Source organism: Halyomorpha halys, unplaced genomic scaffold (assembly GCF_000696795.3).
Source record: "Halyomorpha halys isolate HHAL.00 unplaced genomic scaffold, Hhal_1.1 Scaffold171.1, whole genome shotgun sequence".
Lineage (NCBI taxonomy): Eukaryota > Metazoa > Arthropoda > Insecta > Hemiptera > Pentatomidae > Halyomorpha > Halyomorpha halys.
Window position 1 is genome coordinate 705,321 of NW_027115842.1, and position 7,133 is coordinate 712,453.

Consider the following 7,133-nt stretch of genomic DNA (forward strand, 5'->3'; position numbering starts at 1 on the left):
TCTAAATGTTGTTGTTATCTCTTTTTTTCTATAGCCATGATGAAGACCTGAAACTCAGGTCGAAACGTCGGCATAAAATAAATAAATTGTTGTTTATTTATGTTGTTCTTTGCTGACCGCACCCCCCCGACAAACTTCTCCAATCATTAATCTACGGTCAACTATCTACACCTCATTTAAAAAATATACATAGGCTATATAATACAATAATATAAAAAAAAATATTGGAATTTCCACTAGTCACAACAGTCAGAGACAGAAGGAGAATCCAGGTTAAAAACAAAAACACTGACAGTCTCTACAACAGGCTAAATATAGACAGACTTGTTCTTAGCTACCCGAAACCATTGGTTAATACTATCTCACTATCTCAAGAATATCTACCACTTATGTTTACCTGTTCATGTTTTTTTTTTTTTTTTTAGGTTGAGCTCAACTCTTCATATGTTAATCAATCATTGCTTTATCTCAAATTTGATCAAAAATAATGTTTAAATGAGAATTTTAGCATTAAATATTATAGAACAAAAAAAAAAAAATTAGCCCAAAAAGATTTAACCGAAAAACTATTATATTATTCTAATATATTTTCCATGATTCTGGAATGCCCTGGAATCTCGGTAATCCAAAGTAATTACTGAAGAGAGGTGTTCGAATTACTAAAAACAACAAAAGTTCGGATTAAAGAAAATATTAAGAAAAAAAAATTCAATAATATTGAATGTACATAATTACTTTTGTTTATTTGTCATGTGTTTCCTGACAGTTTGACAGTTTAAAGTTTAAAAAAAAATTAATCTATTTTAATGATAAGAAGATAGTTGATTGTTGATAATATAAATGAGAAGAAGATGGTTGGGAGAACGGTCAGAGAATATCACAAATAAATTTTTAAAAAACTTATTTAATAGTGCCAACGTTTCGGCCAGAATTTCTAGCCTTTATCAGGGCTTAGAACAAAGATTACCTTGTACCTTGTACTTTGTAAGGAAGCACTGTTACTAGGCCAACGGTTGTGCAAGGAGGTGATTTGGTCAGCATCACGCTCGACCGCCAGATTCTTACCCAATTAATTAAATATGTTTTACTATAAAGTATTTTCCTGTATAGACCTAACCCTTATTTTTAAGATTACATGCATATCTTTAAATAACCATTTTTTGAGATGTTACACTGTCTAACTGGGACAGCATTATGAACACACTTTTGAAACACTAAAAAATTAAACATTTTTGAAAAAGTCCTAAACAATATTCTGTCAAAGAATTTTCATATTTACCGAAGAGGAAGCAATAACAGATTGAATAACATTAAGGAATAGGAATGTATGTAACTCACGCTGCAGTGTTAAAAAAAAAAAAAAATTAAAATCTGAACCACTACAACTCATGAAGCATCAGAGGTTCAGTTTTGTAAACAAGTACTGTTACTAGATCAACGTTTGTGAAAGGAAGTGATTTGGTAAGAATCACACTCGATCGTCAGATTTGTTATCAAATTGATGAGGCTGGGTGGACCCAGAGCCTACAGGGTCGACTCACAGCTACATTATAACAGAAAACAATTATCTACCCAGGTGGATTCGAACCCGAGTCCGTGAAGTTAGTAGAATCGTGCCTTACTAAGGTGCCACCGCGCTCCTCCACTACTTAGATCAGTTTAATTTTATCAAGTTTCATTCTGTTCAATTGTTTACTTTAATCATTGTTTATAGATTTGTTTTTCTTTTGTTTATTCATTAGTTGTTATCTTCTTTGTTCTTAACCCTGATGAAGGCTGGAAATTCTGGCCGAAACGTTGGCACAATCGTTAAAATTATAAGACTGTCCATTTATAAGTGAAAAAAGTATTACAAAAAAATAAAATAAAACACTTTGTATGAAATTATTTAAAATTGATAAAAAAATGAGTTTACCAACAAAATCAAAATTTGTGTTATACATATTTTTACTATTAATTAAATTAGTTTTACAAAATAAAATGATTTACACAATAGATATTATGTTTTTCCTATTCCAACAAAATATATTATGAACACTCATAGGAATTAATTACCCGATATCAAAACTTTGTAAAAATTTTAATTTTTACAGATTTTCTTCAGATCGGGAAGTTAAAAATATACTTTACAAATGAGGAAATTCGAAAACAAAATTGTTTACTGCTGAGTTTTCTATTCTGAAAACAAGTAACTTTTTTTTTTGTTTTTACGCCAGTTCGGATTACTGGAGTGTTCTCGGATTACCGAGATTATACTGTATCTACCGAGTTTTGGCGGAATTCGAAGGTAGGAAACAAAAGATGCAACGTACAAAAATTCGGTGTCTAATCTGGACCAATCGAAAACAAGCATAGTTATTTATCAATTTACACAATTTTGATCCTTTATTTTTTCTCTCAACTTTTATTCTTTAAAATTCTCCTACGTTTCGGCCCTATCTCAAGGATTCAACCTACAAAATTTTTTTTTGTTTTTGTATAACAATTACATTATTTCCTTCAACTACAATTCCTACAGGGCAATTAGCCTGCAATTTTGGATTTTTAAAAAGCAATGACATCAATATTGAAGGTATGGCCAAAGAAATCAGTGCGTAGTTGAAGGAAATAATGTAATTGTTATATAAAAACAAAACCATTTTTTGTAGGTTGTATCCTTGAGAATGGCCTGAGGGCCGAAACGTTGGAGAATTTTAAAGAATAAAAGTTGAGAGGAAAAAAGGATCAAAATTATTGTAAATTGATAATAAACTAAACCACTGTCAAACAATCATATATACAAAATAATTAATCTAAGCATAGTTATGTTTCGATATTTTTACGTATTAATAATTTTGCGTGTTTTAAGTAAAGCAATAAATTGTATCAAGTATACGTTTGTACGACATATAAGACTTTATTCCTCCGTATTAACTAATTAATTTAAATAATTTACAATCACGACTCACTAAATATAAAATCACAATTAGAATTAAATAGTTACTTTACCTCGAGAAGACACAGCCTCCTGGAAGATCTCTTATCTCTGAACTGGAGTCAACTGGGTTGGATCAACTGCGCTTGCGTATTGAACCAGGAAAAGAGCTCTTGCCAACTTGTGGTTGGCTGTTGATGGAGCTGGAATTTGTTTTCACGGAATTTTATTACTGATTTTTTTCCGGAATCGATTACAAATTGATTTAGAATTACATGTATTAGACAATATTGGAATCGATACTGTTAATCGATACATAAAACAATAGAAACAGTAGGCGAGATGACTCATTTGGCAAGTGACCGCTCGTGTTACGTCAATCGCATACCTTTATACTTTTTTAATTTCTCTTTTTTATTTATTTTAAATCTATAGTTATATTCATTAAAGTGTGATAACTAGTAAATACAATTATAATAATTATTTTTTTTTTTTTTAATAATTTATTTATTGATATTTAAAACTGTATACATATGTATACACATCAAGTAAATTTGCTGTAAGTGATATTATGACATGATAAAAACATGTGGAGAATCTACCCATTGATAAAACTCCAAAAACATTTCTAAAGGAGAAGATCTCGAGGACATCTTCTTTTCATACGCCTAGAAGGATTATTAGGTAATGAAGGAGAAGTCAGGTTAAAAACAAGTGGATTTGGGTGGTTGAGAAGTTTATCATGAAAGGATTAGTATCTGGTTCTGACCAAATCGCCAACATATGGAACATTGAGGTCCTGATAGATGATTTGATTTGTGACAAAGTAAGGAGCATTAAGGATTTTACGAAGGATTTTGGACTGTAAGGATTGGATTCAGGAGGAATTCGATGGTTTAGTGGAGCCCCATAGCTCAACTCCAGATGTCCAGATAGGCCTTATAACAGTCATGTAGATCAGTCTTTTGTAATGGATTGGAAGTTTGGACCGTTTGTCTAGTAAATGCTGTAATAGTCGGAATCGACGAGGAGTTTCCTGTCTTTTCAGTCTTGTATGAGGATTCCATGTCAGTCGTTTGTCCAGATTTAGTCCTAAGTAATGGATCTGTTCAACAAGAATGAGTGGGGTATTATTAAAAGATACTGTAGGGCAAGACGAAAGGTAATATTATTTGGTAGGATTTATTGGAATTTATTTTAATCCTCCAGTTTTGGCACCATTCTTCGAGGATGGTTATGTGGGATTGGAGGGATTAGGATACAATGGAAGGATCATTGTTCACTGACAATAGGCAATAATAAAGTTAAAAAAAAAAAAGGTATATCAAATGTTGGATAAAATAAATTGATTTCTAGTTTTTCTGACCAAATTTCAAGTGCTAATATCTTAAAAACTATAGATTAAATCAATGAAAACTATATATAATTACTAGTCTAAATTGATGAGTCTGCCAAGTATAGTTAGGGAAATTAAAACATGGCAGCTGTTACAAAAAAAATATACAAACATATATTTTTTCATTCGGAGATCTATATCATCGAAACTACCAACACTAGAAAATCTAAGAAAACATTATTTAAAGTAGAGTAAATTTGCTAAAATATGGCTATTTAAATATATAAAATAAACCTTATAAACTACTTAATAGTACATTCAACTAGCTTTAATTTGAGTGCTAGATATCTGTACGTCCAATCATTCTTGAGAGACAGATTTCTCGAAATAAATTAATTAACTACTGATTTTTCAGTACATTTTTTATGAAATGTTGCTTTCTAAAAATTATCTCGGGTTATATAATTTTTATCTCGAGAACTATTGAAAGTAAATAGCTCTATTACGGCTCGTATTTTAGTAAATTTAATTTACTTTTAATGATGTTCTCTTAGATTTCGATTGTTTTGTTAGCTTTATGGTGCGGTAGTTTTTAAGATATTCGCATTATTATTCGCATATAAATTTGGCACATGAAAATTTGTCTTGCTTTAGTTTGAGTTCTGGCAGATATCTGTACGTCCAATGTTTTCTGAAATAAAGTTTTTCATAAATTAAACTTATTGTCCGAACAACTATAAATCAATTTATTTTAGCAAATATAATGAAAACTACTAATCGAATATAAGATAAACATCATAAACTACTTCATAGCCCATTAAACTAGCTTTAATTTGAGTGCTAATAGACATCTATTCGTCAAATGGTTTTTGAGATATAGATTATTCAAAATAAATTCACTAACTACTGTCACTAAGTACGTTCCATACAACATTTTTTTGTTTTGAACATTTAATATAAATAAGTTTGATTTATGAAAAACTTTATTTCAGAAACCACAAGACGTACTGATATCTGACAGTACTCAAATTAATGCTAGTTAAATTTACTATAAAATATTTTATGACTTATTTTTCGTTGGGAGCTCTATTTCGTTTAAATAACTTACAATACATTAAAACCAAATAGAACTTCATTTAAAGTAGATTAAATTAGATTAGTAGTAAGTGAATTTATTTTTAAAAATCTATATCTCAAAAACCATTTGACGTACAGATGTCTATTAGCACTTAAATTAAACCTATTTTAATGAGCTATAAAGAAGTTTAACTTCGCAGGAGTAGTAGTTTTCATGATATTTGCTAAAATTAATCGATTTATAGTTGTTCGGACAAATTTTCATTTGCCAAATTTACATTCATATGCGAATATCATAGAAACTACTACTCCTACGAAGATAAGTGTCATAACTTCTTTATAGTAAGTTAAATTTCCTTTATTTTGAGTGTTGGCAGATATATGTGCGTCTTATGGGTCTAGAGATATATTTTTTCAAAAATCCAACATTTTGTACGAACAATTAGAAATTAACTATTTTATAGTACATTAAACGAGCTTTATTTTGAGTTCTTATAGACATCTGTACGTCAAAGGGTTCCTGAGATAGTTTTTCAAATATCAAACATTTTTTCTGAACAACTAGAAACAAACAATTTGTGAATTTATTTTGGCAGATATGAAAACCACTACTACTTTGATTTTTGCTAATTTGAGTGCTAATAGACATCTGTACGTCACATAGTTTCCGAGATATAAATTTCCTAAAATAAATTAACTAACTGCTAATCTTTCTGTAGATTTTAACGAAATTTTGCTTTTTAAAAAGCTATATCTCGAGAACTATTGAACGTAAATAACTCTATTAGGGCTCATATTTAAGCAAATTTACTCTTCTTTAAATGACGTACTCTTAGGTTTCCCAGTGTTGTTGGTAGTTTTTAAGATATAGAGCTCCAAATGAAAAATTAATGTTTTTGTAAGGTTTTGAAACAGCCGCCATTTTTTATTCCCCCTACCTATACTTGGCAGACTCATCAATTTTGACTATTAATTATACATAGTTTTCATTGAAGTAATCAAAAATTGGGGTGAGATAACTGCCTTTTTTTCTTCCCGGCTCTTGTACTATTATTATTAATGTCTTGAATGGCAAAGTTTGAAATGGGTTTGCCACAGTCAACATTTTTACTTCCCTAGTATATTTCTTTTAAATCTATTTTTAATTATAATTCATTTAATGTTTCATTATTTTACATTTGTTTTAGTGGCAAACCTGTTTGAAACCTCTCGCCATATGATCAATTACTAACAATTAATAATGAAGAACTAGGTGTGGTTTTTTGTAGTCTAAAAAAAAAATGAATATTTCTGAACACGCAATAAAAGTACCATTGTTTTTTTAACTCTATAAATCAAATGCCGGTTTAATAAATAATAGTTTTTATTTATTGAAATTGACAACTGTATTAAAAAAATACAATAAGTAAATATGATAAATGTTTCAGAACACATGTTTCGAAGAAATTACCCGATGGTGGTACTTCAATCATTGCTTTAAATTATAAGATCTCTTGACCATCTACTGATTTTTCACTATACATTTTATGAATTGTTGCTTTTTAAAAAGCTATATCTCAAGAACTATTGAATGTATATAGCTCTATTAGGGCTAATATTTTAGCAAATTTACTCTTCTTTAAATAATGTTCTCTTAGAGTTTCTAGTGTTTTGTTAGTTTTTAAGATATAGAGCTCCGAATGAAAAATTAGTTTTTTTTAACATTTTGAAACAGCCGCTATTTTTTATTCCCCCTACCTATACTTGGCAGACTCATCAATTTTGACTATTAATTATACATAGTTTTCATTAAAGTTATCAAAAACT

At 29.5% G+C, this 7,133-nt stretch overlaps 1 protein-coding gene across 2 annotated transcripts in view; it reads right to left on the reverse strand.

Annotated features, from left to right (window-relative positions):
- The window catches only part of LOC106679003 (probable chitinase 2), a 26,030-nt gene that overhangs the window by 17,329 nt on the left and 1,568 nt on the right, over positions 1–7,133 (reverse strand). The window contains exon 2 of one of the 2 annotated variants that reach the window (XM_014417905.3): positions 2,989–3,117. The exons of the other annotated variant lie outside the window; for it this stretch is intronic. The gene's annotated coding sequence lies outside the window, so the exon portion shown is untranslated. The remainder of the gene's footprint in view (positions 1–2,988; positions 3,118–7,133) is intronic. 2 annotated transcript variants of the gene reach the window in all.